The sequence below is a fragment of the Sapajus apella genome, unplaced genomic scaffold, assembly GCF_009761245.1.
Source record: "Sapajus apella isolate SASKATOON/1434 unplaced genomic scaffold, GSC_monkey_1.0 scaffold3, whole genome shotgun sequence".
NCBI classification, from domain to species: Eukaryota; Metazoa; Chordata; class Mammalia; order Primates; family Cebidae; genus Sapajus; species Sapajus apella.
Genome location: NW_022436943.1, coordinates 58,662,610 through 58,682,611, shown reverse-complemented (window position 1 = coordinate 58,682,611; position 20,002 = coordinate 58,662,610). Strand labels below are relative to the sequence as shown.

Below are 20,002 nucleotides of genomic sequence, written 5' to 3'. Positions count from 1 at the left end.
TGGACTCAGGGAGAAGAGCACTACACACTGGAGGCAGTTGTGGGGGTAGGGGAGAGACAGTGGGGGATGGGGAGGGAGTGCAGGGTGGGGAGGGATAATGTGGGGAGAAATGCCAGATATAGTATGCATCTAAAGTAAAATAAATAAATTTAAAAAAATGAAACTGGCTTTATTTAAATATTTAACAGTCCTTATATTTCATGAAATGAAGGCCATTAAAATCTGAACCTTACTGTGGCATTAACATGAGCTTATATTTCTATAAATTCAACAAGGAAAGTAGACTCACCTGGCTTTGAAGTCTTGCCATTGCTCTAGAAGAAAGATATCCATTTTACACTTGCATTCATATGCAAACTGAGGTGCACAGCAGTGAAGCCTGTTGCTAAGTATCTAACTACCACCCAGTGGGAAGTGAGGACATGAAGAACACTGCACTGTGCAGCAGAGTCCTGGCTCTGCCACTTATCAACTTCAGCAGTAGCCATGCACAGAATCACGTATGTAATATGAGGCAACTGTATCATGCGTGCATACATGCATTCATTCATGGGTTCAACTTATTTAAAAAATATTTAAGAACACAAATTCACTACTTTAATGGAGCTGCCTTTAATGGAAAAGACAGACAATAAACAATTTATATATATATATGTCACATGATCAGATGTGCTACTGAGAGTACAAGAACAGTTAAGAGATTGAAACAACTGAACTAAAGTGTTATTTTATAGTCTAGTCAGAGAATGCTCTCTAATAAGGTATCGTCTGAGCTGAGATACAAAGGAATTGGAGGAGGTATGCAGATATTTTCTGGGGCACAGTACTGCGAGCAGAGGGACTATCAAATGTCAAAGTCCCTCAAGGGGCACATGCTTGGTACAGCTGAGGAGTAGAAAGGAAGGCAGTGCACTTGTAGCAGACAGGACAAGGGAGAGGGCCACAGAATCAGTGAGAAGGCAGGTGCACTATGTAGGGTCATGCAGGCCACTGAGAGGCTTTGGTTTCTTACGTGTGTGCTTTTAAAATCCTGGTTAAGTGAAATGGGAAATTCTGAACGTTTCTATGGTTCCAAGAAAATAAAGCAGAACTGTCATTTACAGAGAAAAGGAAGAGGACAGCAGCAACAGCTTTCGGAGCAGGGAGAATTCAGGTGTTTGATTTGGAACACGTTAGGTTTGAGAGGCCTATCAGACCTCCCTCTGGAGACAGTAAGGAGCCCGCTGGAAAGAGGATCTAGGGGCGAGGAGACAGGTCTGATCTGCAGAATAAATCTGGGAGTCATCATCATTCCTTTTGGTCCTTAAGAGTCAGACCACTGAGAGGACAGCAAATGGAGAAGTCAAAGGACTGAGCCCCCTAGACATCAGAATGCAGAGGGCAAGAAGAGGAGGGTCTAGCAAGAGATGGAGAATACCCAGCCAGAGAGAGGGGGGCCTAGAGGCTTCGAGATGGTGAGGGCCTAAGGCTCTTCAGAAGGAAGGACGGATCCCCAACCAAGTACAGCAAAGGTGCTAAGAGGTGGTCACCGAGGACCTGGACAGAGCTGTTTCAGTAGCAGGGTGGGGACCAAAACATCAAATTCAAGAGAAAGTGGAATAAGATCAGGTGGAGACAGCAAGCTGAGACAATGTTTTCACACTTTGGCTTTGAGTTTTTTAGAGGAAGTGTGTGTGGGCATGTGTATACAGAAACAGTCAAGCACCACATAATGATGTCTGAGTCAATGCCAGACCACATATACCAGGGCAGTCCCTTCAGATTATAAAGAGCTGAAATATTGCTATCGCTGTAGCCGTGGTAGCATCACAGCGCAAGGCATTACTGGTGTTGGTGACACAGGTGTAGACAAATCTATTGTGCTGCTGGTCATAGGAAAGTCTAGCACATACAATTATGTATGGTACATCTTACTTGATAAGAAAATTAAAGGACTACACCAGTGGTTGTGTATTTGCCATACATTACTTTAGAGTGTATGCCTTCTACTTATTAAAAAGAAAAGAAACTATAACTTCTGGTTTCCTCCTGAAGGGCCTGCCCAAAGCTGTTTAGCTATCTCTACTTGGTCTGAAGAACAGCTTCAGGCAGGTCCTTCAGGAGGAAACCAGAAGAAGGTACTCTTATCCTAGGAGATGACAGGTTCATGCATGTTACTGTCCTGAAGATCTTCCAGAGGCACAAGATGTGGAGGCAGAAGACAAGGAAGTAGATGATCCTGACACTGTGGAGTGTGTATCTGTTTTAGTTTTTAACAAAAAAGTTTAAAAAGTTAAAAAAAATAGTTTAAAAACAGAAAAACCTTATAAAATAAGGACATATTTTTGTACAGTTGCACAACATATTTGTGTTTTAAGCTAATTGTTATTACAAAAGAGTCAAGAAGTTAAAAAATTAAAGTTTATAAAGTAAAAAAAGGTATAGTAAGCTGTTAATTATTGAAGAAAAATACTTTTTTTTTTTTTTGAAACGGAGTCTTGCTCTGTCGCCTAGGCTGGAAGTGCAGTGGTGTGATCTCGGCTCACTACAACCTCCAACTCCTGGGTTTAAGCAATATCCCTGCATTAGCCTCCCAAGTAGCTGGGATTACAGGAGCACGCCACCATGTCTGACTAATCTGTTTGTATTTTTGGTAGAGATGGGCTTTCATCATGTTGGTCAGACTGGTCTCTAATTCCTGACCTTGTGATTTGCCTGCCTCTGCCTCCCAAAGTGCTGGGATTATAGGCATGAGCCACCGTGCCTGGCTAAAAGATACTTTTTAATACGTGTAGTGTAGCCTATGTGTACAATGCTTATGACATCTATAGTAGTGCACAGTAATGTCCCAGGCCTTCAAAGACACTCACTGACTCATCCAGAGCAACTTCCAGACCTTCAAGCTCCATTCATGGTTAAGTGCCTTATACAGGTATACCATCTTTTATTTTTCATACCATATTTTTACTGCATCTTTTCTATGTTCAGATAGATTTAGATATGCAGATACTGACCACCGTTACCACTGCCCACAGTAGTCAGTGCAGTGACACGCTGTCCAGGTCTGTAGCCTAGAAGCAAGAGGCTGTATCATCTAGCCTAGGTCTACATTAGGCAATACCATCTAGGTTTGAGTAAGTCACTCTATGATGTTCCCCCAATGATGAAATTACCTAAGGACACACTTCTCAGAATGTATCCCTATTGTTAAGCAACACAAGTCTGTATGTGTACATACATACATACATACATACATTAAATTCATAACTCATTGCAGGTAGATATCCCATTTCACAAAACAGAAACAAAAAAAAAAAACAAAAAAACCAGGTTTGGCAAATTAAGAAACTTACTTAAAATCACACAGCAGGTAAGTGGTGAAGCCAGGATTACAACAAAGGTCTGTGTAAACACAACAATGCTCTTAATTTCTCTGAGACCAAGGTTTTATGTTATCAAAATTAGTAATATTGGACTACCCTGTTACTCCCCAGGGAGTCGGTCTGCTGTAACCCAGAACACCACAGGAATTCCAGACCTCAGGAAGCACAGGCATTGTTGCTCCATCAAGCTCAGGTGAGACTCCACAGGCAATTACTTGTTCCAGGTTCTCTTCCAGGGGGTTTTCTAACCTTGCTACCCAGACATTCCTTACACCCTCCCCACCCCCAGGCACGTCACTGTAAATGCTGGTGGCTGGTCTCTCATCTCTTCGCTCCCACCATAAACCATCTCCTAATAGGGTCCAGCAGCAGAATGTTTCCCACTCCGGAGGTGTTTCTGCCCCTGTCTCAGCCTTTTCTGCAGTCTTCCACCAGTTACCATCTGGGTGGAGTCTGCAGCCATGAAACAGGTAGAAGCCTGACAGGAGTTACTGAGTTTACTGGGGTTAGAGCATTTGCTCTCCTATCAGGTGAAGTATTCAGGCTCAGACATAGAACATGGGTTCAAACCATCCCACAGTATTCTGGATGTCTCAATCAATAACTTCAGTATGTCTTTGCATCTCAAACCAATGCCTCTCCATTTCACATTCTGGCAATTTCACTGGCTGCTGTAGGATCAACTAAGATTGTATGTGAAAGCATTTTATGGACAAAGTCATTATTATGGAGACCTAGCCTGGTGTAATGAGTTTGGATTAAAGGCTCTCTTAGTTTTGAATCCTCTTCTTCCATTTAGAAGCAGGGTAAGCTTGGGCAGGGAGCTAAATCTCTTGAGTTCCAACTTCTAGAATTGTTTCAAGCATAGAAGGTGCTCTAAAAAAGACACTGATAGAAGGAATGAATGAATGAAGGAATCTGCCTTATACTTTCTACTCAATAATTGTCTGCCGCAGCTGCCTTACAGCCAGGCTGATAATGAATGAGTAGTAATGAAATGAGTTCGCCTACATAAAACACTAGTCACTGGCCTGCCATTTAGTACAAAATAAATGGTAACTTTTATTCTTAATCCTATTGTAATTAAGTTTGCTAAACCTCAGATATAATAATCACTTTGTCAAATAAAAAGATTTCAAATGCTAATACAGGTTTGCCAGAGAATCAGAAACAAACTTTGTCTTTTACAGCTGGCTCTTTCCCTTTCTACCATGAAATACTTCTAAATGTTATCTCCACTACAAAGTGCAGGAACTTACCGGTACTTTGCTGAATCAAAGGGAAGGAATCAACCTTCAGAGGTCATGTGGCCCATCCACCGGCCTTGAGGCTAAACTATCTTAATCATCTGAGAGAAATGATTATCTCTTCACTTCCAAAGACATCTAGGGATGAAACCTGAATAACCTGTCACAGTAATACCCTCGAACAGGTCTGCCAGAAAGTTCTTGCTTTATGCTTAACCTTAATCTCTCATGAGGCACTCTCAAACCTTTTTCTCTTATTTTATTCTCCACAAAGCTTGAGTACCACCTTCTGTGTAAGAAGACTCAGGAAGACAGATTACTCAGAGGAAGCAATAAGGAAGCATGTGCCCTGGAAGTTTCTGGCAAGACTGATTTAGAGACAGACCGATTGCAACGACTACTATCAAGACAATGAGCTCACACTCACAGAGACCCAAAGACATGCAAATAAAATTGAATATAACACTATCAATAGATATCACTTATCAAATACCTATTATAAGCCATGTATTCTACACAGTTTATCTTTCATCTTTAAAATAAAGTTGCAATAAAGCTATTATGTCTATTTAGTAAATTTAGGTTTAAAAACAATACTTTTCTGCCATTTAAGAAAACAAACTCTAACTACTTCTACTGTGTTTTGTGAAATAATCTTAGTATGAATTTAGGAGTGGCAGAGACCACCTTTTTCATTTGACATCTGTTCAGCAGATATTTACAGAGCACCCACTGTGTTGTTGGGCCTTGGAACCTAGCAGCAAACAAGATTTGGTCTTTGTGATAAATCACATTTAGTCTAGTGTATAAGTCGACAAGTGTCAACAGGGAAATGGCACACGACGATACCGAGAAACCCAGAGTTCTGTAGGAAGTCAGAGGTGGGATACCCGAACCAGTTTTGGGAGACATGGGAAGATTCCTGGAAGAAGAAATGCCTCAATTGACAACTAGAAGAAAAGTTAGACAAAGATGAAGAAAAAAATCATTCTAAGAAGAACAACAGCATTCATTCTGCGTTAGAGCTAATCAGAGACATAAAGTTTAGACACACGACTAGAATGCACGGACTCAGGATAGAAGTCTAGTCACTCTGAATGCCAAGTGTACATCCTTTCAACACCATCTGCTTCTCACTACCATCTAATTAAGCTGTCAATCACTACATTCTCAGAGTAGTAAGAGATATGTTTGGGTACTTAAAAAAAAATCCATGTAATTCAGAATCAAAAGGAGACAATTAGAAGTAAGATAATTCATAATCAACATCTAAGAGAAAAAGCCAGAGAAACTTCTGGGGTGCTGGAAATGTTCTCCTCTTCGTTACATGGGTGTATATATATGTTAACATTCACTGAACTATTTTTTTTTCAGGGAAATAAAAATTTATGCTCTTTGCTGTGTACACATTGTATCTTGGTAAAAGTAAAACATCTTAAAGAAAAATCCCTAATTTATATGTTAAAAGGGAAGAATAAATTGGCATCCGTTGCTGCCTGTTTAACATGCATCTTCACCTTCTTTCTTACCAACAGATGACTGGGGAGTGGGTGCTGGTGATGATGTGTCACTCCTTTTGCAGATGCAGTAGCCAATGAGACAAAAGCAAAATTCACCAAGTGAAGCTTCCAGGACATTTCCTAACAGAAGGTCAACTCACCTAGGAGGCAGGGCTTTCCACTCTTACCCCTTCTTCCTGCCTGCAAGTCAGCTTGGCAGCTGGAAGTATCATACCCACTGTGAATGAGAAGAGCCTTGGGATAGAGGCCAGGGTGAAAGAGTGTGGAAGAGATGGGCAGAGGCAGCCTGGATTCTTAGTGACTAGAGAAAATTGCCACAAGAGCTTGGAGCTTATTACATCCTTGCATGAGAGAAAAATTTAACATCTAACTTGATGGAATTTATGATTAATTCAGAGTTTAACCTAGTCCTAAAAGATAGAGCAGTGCATTCTGAAATAAGACATGTGAGTATCCCTATATTTTTCTGATATAGAGATAGCTAACCTTAATTTCTTATTTTAACAGAAAACAGCAATGTCCTGCTATTCCTTCCTAATAAACAGTTGCTTAAAAGGTTGCAGATGGTTCTACATTACTGAAACAAAAAAATACTATGAATTTTTATTAGATTTCAAAATAAAGGTGAAAAGGAGGACAATGTTTTCCTGATGAGAACCGCCTCAGTTCCCACTGTGCCTATTTCCTCCCCTAGCACACGCAAGTCCACCGCTCCGGGAAGCCTCAGCAGTGCCGGGCATGTGTGTGAGGCCTGTTCAATGCCATATTTACTTTTATAGACTCATGTTTTCATTTTCAAGCAGATTTCTCCATCTTACTGTCATCATTTTAAAAGATGGTATAGAACAGTTAAAAACCAGGCTTTGAAGCCAAACAAACATGTATCAGAAATCAGGCTTCAGCATTTATTCTCTGTCAGCTTAAAGTTAATTCAATTTCTCATCTGTAAAACAGTTTAAAAAAATCTTTCATAAGACTGTTGTCAAGTTTAAATGAAATGTTATATACATACATGAAGGACTGCTGTTGTTAATGACATTAAAGCAGAAGTTCTTTCTAAATCAGTAATTTTCCTCAGAGTCCTTATTTTTGTTGTCATACAATCTATTCAGCAAATTCACTCTTGCCTAAAAAGTAAGGAACTGGAATTGGAGCTGGGTGTGGGCAGTGGAAGCAGTTGCACCAAAGAGGGCAGTGAACGTACATATACTCAACGTCAGTGACCAGTGATAACCTAAGTCGACGTGACATGCTGGCCTGGATCAATGAGTCTCTGCAGTTGGATCTGACAAAGACCGAACAGCTGTGCTCAGGGGCTGCCTATTGTCAGTTTATGGACTTGCTCTTCCCTGGCTCCATTGCCTTGAAGAAAGTGAAATTCCAAGCAAAGCTAGAACACGAGTATATCCAGAACTTCAAAAGACTACAAGCGGGTTTTAAGATGATGGGTGTTGACAGAATAACTCCTCTTGACAAATTAGAAAAAGTTTCAGGACAACTTTGAATTTGTTCAGTGGTTCAACAGGTTTTCGGATGCAAACTATGATGGAAAAGACTATGACCCTGTGGCTGCCAGACAAGGTCAAGAAATTGCAGTGCCTCCCTCCCTCAGTGCTCCCGCTCTGAATAAACCGAAGAATCCTCTCAGTTCCCACAGTGCAGCTCCCCAGAGGCCCATCTCAACACAGAGCTGCTGCGGCTCCTAAGGCTGGCCCTGGCGTGGTATGAAAGAACCCTCATGTGGGCAATGGGGATGACGAGGCAGCTGAGTTGATGCAGCAGCTCAACGTATTGAAATTTAGTGTTGAAGACTTGGAGAAAGAGGGATTTCTACTTTGGAAAGCTATGGAACATTGAATTGATGTGCCAGGAGAATGAGGGGGAAAATGACCCTGTATTGCAGAGGATTGCAGACATTCTGTATGCCACAGATGCAGGCTTTGTGATACCTGATGAAAGGGGCCGATATGAGGAGCAAGAGTATTAACAGCCTGGACCAGCAGAGCAACTTCTGAATTCTTCACTGCAAATCATGTGCTTAACTGTAAAATACTCCCTTTTATTATACTTAGAGGATTCACTGATTTCTTTTCATAAGCAAAAAGTACCTCTTCTTAGAGTGTACTTTGCAGACGTTTCACTCCTTTTCCAACAAGTTTGACTTAGGAGCTTTCACTTTGTAGCAGAGCAGTATCAACATCTAGTTGGTTCACCTGGTAAACAAACAGGATGACCGTGGGGCTCACTGTGCCGATATGAGTCACACTGAGTGCTGGGGGAGGTGTTACGTTATATGCTGAGGTGGCGACCTCAGTGGAGAAATGTAAAGACTGAATTGAATTTTAAGCTAATGTGAAATCAGAGAATGTTGCAACAAATAAATGCCTTAAGAGTATTTAAAATATACTTCCATATTTCAAAATATAAAATGTAACATGACAGGAGATCCTGTGTTTGAATTGTGTCTGGGAAGGAAGGGCCAGACCCTGGAACCTTTGGAGCCTGGGGTCACAGGTCTTACAGGACTGCTTGAATCCTCATAGGCCTAGGCTTTGGTGTACAAGAAACATTTAAAAAGTTGCTCTGTAAAGCCATTTGGTGTCACTGACCAACTGCATTCCCTGCTAAAAAACAAGAGGCGACATTACCTGGATAACAGAGGATGTGTCTCAGCCCTGAAGAGCTCAGTTTTCATTGAGCAGTTCTCTACTTTTCCAGTTATCCCCGAAATTTCTATGTATGATGTTTTTGGGGAAGAGAAGTGTGGCCAGTTTTGTCCTCTAACGACTACTTTTGGGGACTTGCCCACGTCTCTGGGATTTGAAGGGGATTGTAACCCATTTTACCGTCTTTCAGGCTTACATTTACCATGTTTCTCTTCTCTGCTCCCCTTGCCCACTGGGAACTCCTTGAAGTTTGCTGCTTAGAGTTGGAAGTGTAGCAGGCAGGTGATCATGCTGCCAAGTTTTTTTCTGTATCTCTGGCAAAGGGAGTGGTCAGTGAAGGCCATCATTACCTCAAGATCTGCAAGGCTGGGGTGTTTTTAGTATCTGCTGTCCATAGCTCTCCATTGTAATCTGAATACTTTGCCAGTGCACTAATCTCTGGAGATAAAATTCATTAGTGTGTTACTAAATGTTAATTTTCTTTTTCAGAAAATACAGTACCATGTCTGAATTATTAATATTTAAAATATTTCATTCCTTAAATCTCCCTCCTTTGCTTTTCCCACAGCCTATTCAGTTCCTATGTTTGGCAGGATTCTGCAAAAGGTGTCTCACCACTACTGAGATTGTTCAGTTCTGATATATTTGTATTGATTTGTTTCTGGTGGTAGTTTGTCCTAAAATGTATGTAGAAAGCAAGTATTTTATGATAAAATTGTTGTGTAGTACATGCTCTGTGTGGAATTCAGAGGAAAAACCAGACTTAGTGATTAACAATGCCAGAAAATGCAAGTAACCAGCCATTGTTCAAATAACGGTGGTGGGGTTTCTCTTTTGTGGCCTTTAGGCTTTTGTTGCCCTGAAATTCCATTTTATTGGGAACCCATTTTCTACCTGGTCTTTATTGACAGGGATTTTTCTATTTTAGTTAAGCATAAGATTTCATAAGGTTTACTGTGCGGCTTGCTCAAGGTCACACAATAAATGACACGGTAAGGATTCAAATTCAGACATGTCTTTTGACTCAAGCTTCAGTATTTTCACTGTAGTTGATTAATTTCAAATATCAATTAATTTCTCAGAAACACTAACAAGAAAACTAAGATTTCTTATAAGGAAACACAAGAAAACAGATCCTTATGTTTTTTTTCTGGCAAAGGATGACTTATAAAATACTATCAATTATATGTACTGTCACAGACATCACCAGTAATTTTAATGATATTCTTTGCATGAAGCATTGAAACTACATATTAGAATTTTATGGAACCTAACATTGAAAAACCAGGTTGAAATACTGTGGAAATGTAATAAGGAGAACTGTTACCACAGACTGAGGTTCTGGGGAAGGTCTGGAGAGTAGAAAAGAGGTCAGAGATTAGTTACCAAGTGACAGGGAGGCCGGGAAGGCTGCCACAAATGAAGCATGTGGTTATAAGTTCAAAAAATATACAACTTTGGGGAAAGACCAAGATCAAGGTTGGGTTCCTTAAGGCTATTTTTTTGGATTTCTGTTTTTAATTTCCCAAGTCCAACTACACTGAGTTGGTTGAGGCATGGAATTTTTTGGTACTGGATTCCTTGACTCTTCCAACGCCATTAGAAATGGTCTATCAACATGTTATGAGTCAGGTTCCAGTATTTCTCTGCATCACTTGTTAATCTTGCATTTGTTTTTACAGCCAATCCTTCCATCTGCTATACTAAAGTATCTTTTTAAGGGGATTTCTGACAAACACATTTGATATTTAGATTTCAAAGCCATATCTATTACTCTTTAAGAAAACATTGATTGTGAGCTGTAATATTTGCACATGTAAAATAATTATCCCTTTTGATTTTTTTATAGGATTGTCAGCATCTTTCTTTGACACAATGTTAGAGCAGCAGATGGTTTAAAAAGTGTTTCTGGGGAATGTGGTGGCACACTAACTTACATCAATCTTCATATCAAATTATACAGGCTCACTCTTTAAATACGTAGCATTAAAAGAATTTAAACTGTGATAGTTATAGTACTGTATTTAAATCAGTCAAGAAATTGTGATAAGAATACCTACTTTGTTTTAAAATTACTAATGTAAAGTAAAATTCTACCTTTCCACATCTATTCAATAAATATTTATTGAGCACTATGTATGTTCCAGCACTCTGACAGGCACTGGGGTAGGTGAGAGTGAACAGATTTAAAGAACAAACAGATGCTGATCCAAGAATCACTTCAATATAAAATTGCAGTTATGAAGGAAAACTGCTAGGTATTATGAGAGCATGTAATTATACGGGAAAAACCACGTGGGCTGCAGTATGGAGACATGATAGCTCAGGAGTGAAGTGGACGTGGGGCCAGCAGCAGCCAGGCTCCGGGTGCTCCACAAGCAAGGTGTCATTCACTTGGACCAGTGTGGAGGTTATGCGCATGGGGAGCACCTTCACTGATAAAAACCAAACCAAACAAACAAAACTCTGTGGAATCGTGAACCTGATATTAGGGTCCATCACAAAATGCTCTCTGTGGATCTTTCTATGGACACTTTGTGCACCTTCCCTCCTGGGCACTGTAGGCTGCAGCCTCACTGGAAAAGTAGTTACCAGCAACGCACACCAAGTCAATCTCTTCATAGGACCACTGCACATGCTTTTCTGGTGCTCTTTTGCACAAAACGTCCTTTTGGTTTGCCTAGAAGAATGGTCCTCTATTACTGACAACAGTTTACAATATATCCACTAGACAACAACTAAATATCTTAGGTGCTTAAGAAGTGTGTTGATGAACAAAAAAGGAAGATTCCTGCCTTGTAGAGCTTAAATTCTAATAGTGACAGCTGTAAAGTATGCTGGGCACATCAGGCTTCACTAGAAGATGACTTAAGATCTGCAAAAGCTTTCTGATATAAGTGTGTCTCATGTATTCTATCATCCTTAAAGTTACACTTTTCTTTCATTTGAATTCATAATTTCAAGTTCCGAATAGAAAACTTCAAATTTCCCTTTGGAATAAGGTATTTTTGAACAATTTGGCCCACTGCAGGTCTCAATAGTTGTCTGGCAGAACAAATGAATGGAAGATATTACAGAAATGCCAACAATTTATTTTTTACGCATACAAGTATTTTCTTAGCAACTATCTGCTAGGCACTGTGCAAAGTGCTTTACACATATTATCTAATTTATATAGTACTTATGAAGACTAGTTCTCAACCTTTGGCTGCTTATCAGAATTATCTGCAGAGTTTAAAGAATTTATAGACAGCTGAGCTACACCAAGATTCAGATTAAAAAATAGCGGGTGATTTTCTTGGCACTCCCCCCACTTTTTTAAGGCTGCATAGGCGACTCTTCTGTGTAGCCAGAGTTGAAGACCACATCAATTTTCACATTATACTTTCAATGGTACCAGACTTCTTACTGTGTTTCTAATAAAGAAATGTTTAGAACAGATGCAGACTGACATGCTATCAATTCAACTGAAGAACGCACATAGATCACCTTTCTAGTGAGTGCTGCATTAGGTGTTGGTGATATAAACATGAGTACAAAAGGGTCCCTGCCACTGTGGGACTGTTTATGAAAAGAGGATGGATTCTCAACAGCCCAGCAGGTTCTGCTGGAGGACAGAGCAAGCACAGAGCATTGTGAAAACATAGAAGCCTTGGTACTTATAGGACATGGAAGAACGGGATGTGAGGTGAGGAGAATCACAAAGGGTTGTTGGATGCTATAATTACTGATCCAAGAAACTGGTAGCTCCCTTGCAAGCAATCTGGCAAACTGTCCTGTTTGTACCATTTTAGAAATTTCTGAAAACCACAATGTCTTTGAAAGATATATGTGAGAATAACTGAAGAAGCCATGAAGATTTTGATGACAAGGTAGTCTCACAAGTTAGACTTTACATTTTAATAGTAATTGAGACAAGTATAAACAAGCCATAACTGAGAAACTCAGTATCAGGTTACATTACATGAGTGAGGCAGAGAAAGAATTGGGGCCAGATCAGGAAAGGCCTTGCTACCAGGCACTGTGGCTCACACCCGTAATCCCAGCACTTTGGGAGGCTGAGGTGGGCAGGTCGCTTTGAATTCAAAAGTTTGAGTCCAGTTTGGGCAATATGGCAAAACGCTGTCTCTAAAAAAAAGTACAAAAATTAGCTGAGAACACTAGAGAGTAAAGTGACAACAGTACAGTCTTGTGCCTGTGGTCCCAGCTACTCAGGAGGCTGGGGATGGAGAATCACTTGAGCCTAGGAAGTGGAGAGGTTGCAGTCAGTGAAGATCACACCACTGTATACCAGCCTGGGTGACAGATTGATACCCTACCCTGTCTCAATTTAAAAAAAAAAAAAAAAAAAAAAGGGCCTTCCTAAAGTGATGGTTTCTAACAGAAGTAACAGTTTTATATCAATTATTTAATCCACCCTATTTAAACATTACTTGCCAGCACTAGCAATACTGCTATATGTGGTGGGACTGGAAACTGCCAAGGCTGAATGCCACACACCTCCCTTAAGAAATCCCCTTTTTTTGCAAGTTGCCACATATGCTTTACACCCTCTGTAATCAGTTTCCCTGACCCTAAACTTAAAATAATCCAAGGGGAAATCAATTATCTTGGAGAAGCACAAGCAGGACTTCACCGGAGCGGTACTAACATATGGTATGTATATGTATACCTGTATTGTTTTTCCAAAATTCCAAAAATTGGAATGTAAGACATATTTAGCTTCAATGGTTTTAGATAAAGAATTGTGGAACTTTAATGATACCTACTGATAGAATTTATGATGTGTGACATGCTTTTCCTATATGACATGCTTTCAATTTCACTTAATTTTACAACAACCCTATTAGGTAAGTACTATCTATCTATCTATCTATCTATCTATCTATCTATCTATCTATTTATTTATTTATTTTAAGTTCTGGGGGGACATGTGAAGAACATGCAGGTTTGTTACATGGGTATACGAGTGCCATGAAGGTTTGCTGCATCTATCACCCTGTCATCTACATTAGGTATTTCTCCTAATGCTATCCCTCCCCTGGCCTCCCAACCCCTGACAGACCCCGGTGTGTGATGTTCCCCTCTCTGTGTCTGTGCGTTCTCATTGTTTAACACCCAGTTATGAGTGAGAATATGCAGTGTTTGGTTTTCTGTTCTTGTGTCAGTTTGCTGAGAATGATGGTTTCCAGCTTCATGCATGTACTATTACTGTCACCCCCATTTCACCTTAGAGCACAGGTTAAAAAACTTGCCCATGATCACACTTTATTACATCTTGATATGGCCTTAACTGAGACATTGTTTTAATCATATTACTTTGGCTAAGTTGATACGCATAGGTTTTTTTTCTCTATGTAAGATGTCTTATTGGGCTATATACCTATATTTTACTTCCAATGTCTCTAAAATGTAGCAACATCTAAGACTAAATCCAATACTTTTTATAAATCATTTCAAAAAGGTTGCAATTGGATTAAATCCTTCTATTTTATAAACTTATAAACAACATAAATTCATTTTCATGTGGTACAGCAGTCCTTATAACTGGCAGATAAAGGAAATATACGGATGTTTTAACAATTATTTCCCTACTTCTAATGTGTATGTCTACATTTTGGTCCTTAACGGAACGTTAAACAAAAAAGCATCAGAGTAAGAAACAACTAACAAAAAAGCAAAACATTTCTGTCTTTACACTTGCAGTGTGTCCAAGTGAGGTTTGTGATACTCTGTACAGAACATGATCAGTTATGAGGTGAGCTGGAAGTAATCTATCACCTGGTGATAACGAAGGTTCCAATGATCATCTCACAACAGTCAGTACTACTTACTGAGCACCAGAAAAATGCCCAGAAATGACAGATACATAAAATAAAAAACACAATTAAAAATTCCAAGTGCCATGTGTCAGGCTCTATGCTAAACTGTTTTAGTATATTCTCTCACTTACTTTGTTTTGTAGATAAGAAAACTGAGGGCTAGTGAAAGATCACATACATAGCTGCTAAGTGGAAAAGTCAGGTTGGCCTGACTCCTAAATATGTAGTATTTTAGCTCTATCTTGTTTAATATACGTGTGGAATTGACTGTTTTACTTTAATTTCTGGGAGATTAACCATGTACACATACTTTAGGATACCAATAAAAGATAATACAAAAAAAAAAAAAAACACAACTACAGCTCAGTTACTTACTAAAATTGGGGTAAAATATAATCATATTAATACATTTTGTAATTACTGAGAAAAACTGGGAGAGAAAAAATAATTACTATTTATATAATGGCTTATTAGTAAGCAAGCTATTTTTATATCAATTATTTAATGTAATTGTTATAATTCTATGGACGACCTAATTTAAACACATCCCAAATTAAGTTATTGACTTTTTCCTAAATCTCACTGCCATTTAGATTAATTATATCACTATCAATCCAACAGGTTAAGTGAGAAACTGAATTTATCATCTACCCCTCTTTTACTAGGCCAGAAATTGCTTACTCTTTTCAATCAAAGAGCTCTTAGATGTATTCACACTGTCAGACACTCAGTGTTATATTGTAAGTTGAGGCATTTACTGTAAAAATATTGAGTTAATATTAACTAAAAATCAAAAGTTACAAACAATTTTAAGGCTCTCAATGCACTCTCATAAAAATTACCTTCCAAAAAGAACATATCCCTTCACGATGACAAATACAAGGGAAAAATATATCCTATACCACATCTGAATATTATTTCAGTTTCTAAAGTTGTGAGTTTAACAATGAGGTATGAATCAATTCTGAGAAATTCAGGCACCAACATTCTCCATTATAAGTCAACCTACAATGAGTAACTTCGAACTCTATTCTTAAGTTTGTCCTCAAGTCTGCTTCTAACAGATTTGAGGACTCTAAACAATCTAAGTTAAATGAGCCTTTAACACCTTTTTACTGCACAAGTGAGGTATCAAAGTGGCATGTATAATTTTATTTAGATTATTTGTTGGGATTTTACTGACTGGAGATGTTATCAGAAAAGACTGTAATAGTTTCTGGATATAGTACCTAAACTCATACTAACAACAGTTACATAGAGAAGTGTTATAGCGGAGTGCCTAGGCTGTCTGGTTCACATGTCAGCTCTAGCACTCACTCTCCATGAGTTCAGGGAACTTCCACCATCTCCGTACCACAATTTCCTCATCTATAAAATGGTATAATAATAGTAGCTACAGCTGGGTGTGGTGGCTCGGCTGGGAGGCTGAGGTGAACAGATCACTTGAGGTCAGGAGTTCGAGATCAGCCTGGCAAACATGAAGAAACCCTGTCTCTACTAAAAGTACAAAAAATAGCTGGGCTTGGTGGCACATGCCTATATGTAGTCCCAGCTACTTGGGAGGCTGAGGCAGGAGAATCGCTTGAATCTAGGAGGTGGAGGTTGCAGTGAGCCAAGACTGAGCCACTGTATTCTGGTGTGGGTGACAGAGTGAGAGACTGTCTCAAAAATAATAATAATAATAATTAAATAAATGTATCTAAAAACACTGTAAAATGTTTACAACAGCAAGTGCCTACTACATGCTACTATAGCAAATTTATTGAACAACTATTATGTATATTACATCTGCTATCTCAATTACAATGTTGTAAGCCAAATATTAGTCATCATTTTACGGATGAGAAAAAACTTGAAGAAGCAACCTGGTCAATATCACAGAGCTAAGGAAGTAGGTAGAGCTGACATTCACAACCAAGCTTTTATGAATTTATAGCCACCGACTTTTTTTTTTTTTTTTTTTTTTTACTAAAAAATCATGCTACCTCATTTTAAAAGTCAGATATTATTCAAAAGTTATTATTCTCTTCCGCTAAAAAGAGGCTATATATGCAAGATTTGTAGGAATTTTTTTTTAAATCAGTAAATACATTTTAAGAATGTATGAAACATGAGGAATAAAACATGGGAAGACTTTAGAGTAGGTCTTTATCTTACAGACTTAGAATTCTACAGTGAAGATTTAAAATTGTTGGTTTGATCATCAACACAAGCACTTTTTAGAAACCCTGTCACATAATCTACATTTTAGTAGCGAACCTGCTTCCCTGGTATGTTCACTCTCCGCAGCATCTGTCATTGCTATGAATGGCTGATCATAAGCACTGCTGTAGTCTTCTCAATGCTATTAAGCAGATGGCAGTGCTAAATCCAAATGATGTAGTACATCTCCCTGGTGGACTTTGTTTTCATTTACTACCATTATTCCACAGTTCCTCAGTGATAAATCTCATGCATTCTCAAGAACATTAAAGAGTAAAGCAACAGTGGCAATTGATTTATTGCCACTAGCATGCCTTTGCCCTGCTATCATGTTGCCGTACACTTGTGGAGATCACGCATGAAGATTCCATGTGTGATCTTCTCTACATTTATAGGAACCTATTTTTTTTCCCTTACTAGTTGCTTTTGAGTTAAGCAAAAGAACGTAAGCTTGATCTCTAAGAAAACAGAGTATGAGGATTAACTGATATTCATTAGCAATGTGACTCTGCTCAAGCTCAAATTCTGTGAGCGTCAACTCCTTTTGTAAAATTAAGGAGTGACAATCCTACAGAAGTTCTTAGGAATTAAATGACACAATATATATGAGAGCACCCAGATACATGGTAACTCACACTTGGTAAGTACTCAATAGATATTTCATTCCTTCAAACTTTGTTAAAGAAATGAATCTTGAAAAAAAAAATTTCCTTTCTTTTGTATTAGTTTAATTTTAAAGAAATTCCTGATGAAGATACAAAACTTATTTTCAATATAATCAGGGCACCAAATTTGGTAGGACACTGTAACTTAGTGATCAGACTCATCTGATCAAACTTTCAGTATAAGCAGTGTTACAGGTTGTCCACTGACTGGTGGCACAAATGGTCAGTGCAGCATCCACCAAACCCCAGCCACTCAGGGACAGCTCTCAGGACATGCAGTGTATTTGCCATCTACATACACTCCTGTCCTGTTCGTGACTCCATACTAACTCTCCATGTTAATTTTCTTTTACTTTAAAGAAATTTGCCATAAGTGAATTAGAGCAACAATCACAAAATCATGTGCTTGATATGCTAATCACACTCTTCCAATAATGTTATAATCTAATCATTAAAAATTTTTACATAGTCTGCCCATGTAGCATCTGAAATCACATTGTGAGACATCGATGATATGTCTCACAATGATATGTGTACCACTCTTTGAAAAACCCTAGTATAATGGAATGAAAATGGACTTTGAAATCAATAGTGTCATTAAGTGTGTCACTAAGGCCCCTTATTTAACCTGAGTCTCAGTTTTCTGAATAATAAATTGAGGATAATATCCACCTTTTAAGGTTAAAGTTAAAATGAGAAGGAGTGTATGTGTGTGTGTGTGTGTGTGTGCATGTGTGTGACTGATACACCACAGCAGATGGTCAATACATAATAACTATAATAAACATCAACACTTACACATGCTAACACTCAGTCTTGGGCTGTTCCTTCCCTTTTCCCTGTCAGCGTTGACAAAGATTCTGTGCTTTGCTAAACTTCAGTCAGCCTCCTGATCCTTCTCCTAGGGCCATCAGTGCAGCTCCTTGTAAAATCCAGTTTTAGGAAACAACTTTGCTGAGTCAGTTTAGCAAGAACCTGCCACCCATGATATCTCATCACCCTCAATATCTGATCAGGTTCCTTATCCTCTACCATTCCCAGGGGAGGAGATGTCTGATCAATCTGGTCTGCTTTCGGCAAGAATCCTGTTAGGTCGGTTCAGCCAAAATCCCCGCTACCACTGATGTTTCCTCTCAGTAATTTTCTATCTCCTGACCCCCACCCGGCTCCTTGGCTATAAATTCCCACTTGCCCATGCCAGGTGCAGAGTTGAGCCCAGTCTCTCTTTCCCTTGCAGTGGTCCATGTATCTACTGCAGTGCTCCTGAATAGTCTGCCTTACTGTGCTTTAACAAGTGTCACCAAATAATTTTTTTTCTTTACAGGGTTGTAGCTTTACTTTTTCACCACTGTCTCCATTCTTTTTTTGTTTTTTGCTTACCATAGGGTCCTGAGAATTATGTATTTACAATTCAAGCTATGTCAGGGTAGATGAAGGGCTCTGAGGGCTGAGGCCATTATCACCCATTCTTTTTAATTGACTACACTACCTATTCAGAAGCTGTTTATCCACAGAAAGCAATCAACAACTATTTTGAGCCAATGTGTATTAGAATAATTCCAATATTGTAAAGAATAGTATATATTTCTCTTCATAGTAATTGTGTCAAAATCTTGTTACTCACTAAATGTGTGAAGTTTTAGACGAACAATGCTTTTGTTTTATACTATAATACTAGCATTATAAATGTCATTACAAAAACCAATGGGGAAATGTAGCTGAATGAACTATACTGAATTTTTCATAGGAATTCTCATTTGTATTCTGGTTTGAATACAAGGCATTTGAAAATTGGGAGAAAAAATTCCTAATTTGTAAATCCTCAGAAGGGAAACTTGTTTTTGTAACACAACAGCGTCACAATAATGAGGACCTCAGTAGTGTAAACGTCACTATGGAAGGAAGCCCTTCCACACCACAGATCATACTCCGTGGCAGCCAGGCCACCTTGCTGACTTAGCAGTTTTGTTTTCAGGTGGGATGTGGCTGTTGACCTTACCAACTCTAAGTTCACAGGAAATCCTGACACTGACCATCCACAGGGGAAGATGCCCTTTACAAGGTTTCCTCTCTCACTATAAAACATTCACTCACACAGTCCCTGCACATTTCCTAGGACCTGCTCTTCGCAGCCACTCTTGTGTGAAACAACAAGCAGAAGGAATTCCGAGCTGTAGAAGGAGGGCAGGAACTCAGGTTCCCGCTGCGTTTACACTGTGCTAACTCCCTTACGCAAACCATCTCATTCAGTCCTCAAGCAGAGAAATCAGAGTGGCCAACAGACCTCCCTCCACACAAAGATGACATGCTTTTCTGTCTCCTTCAGGCTTCAGGCTGGCCCTCTGACTAAGAATCGTTTTACACTTTTGGCACAAGTAAAAACAGTTACGCATTTTATAAACAGAGGCTTAGAGAGGTTCAATAACTCACTCCAAATCACAGAGCCAGTAAATGTTAAAGCTGGCGTCTCACCATAGATCTGTCAAACTCTTTTTTTTTTTTTTTTTTTTTTTTTTTT

The 20,002-nt window shown here is 39.0% G+C and overlaps 1 protein-coding gene and 1 pseudogene across 10 annotated transcripts in view; one reads left to right on the top strand and one right to left on the bottom strand.

The window, feature by feature from the left end:
• KHDRBS3 (KH RNA binding domain containing, signal transduction associated 3) overlaps window positions 1-20,002 on the bottom strand; it is a 198,895-nt gene that overhangs the window by 21,819 nt on the left and 157,074 nt on the right. The window lies entirely within an intron of this gene.
• Window positions 7,340-8,570, top strand: LOC116534149 (annotated as a pseudogene). Its single transcript, XR_004261604.1, has one exon. The product of XR_004261604.1 is annotated as a microtubule-associated protein RP/EB family member 1 pseudogene (transcript).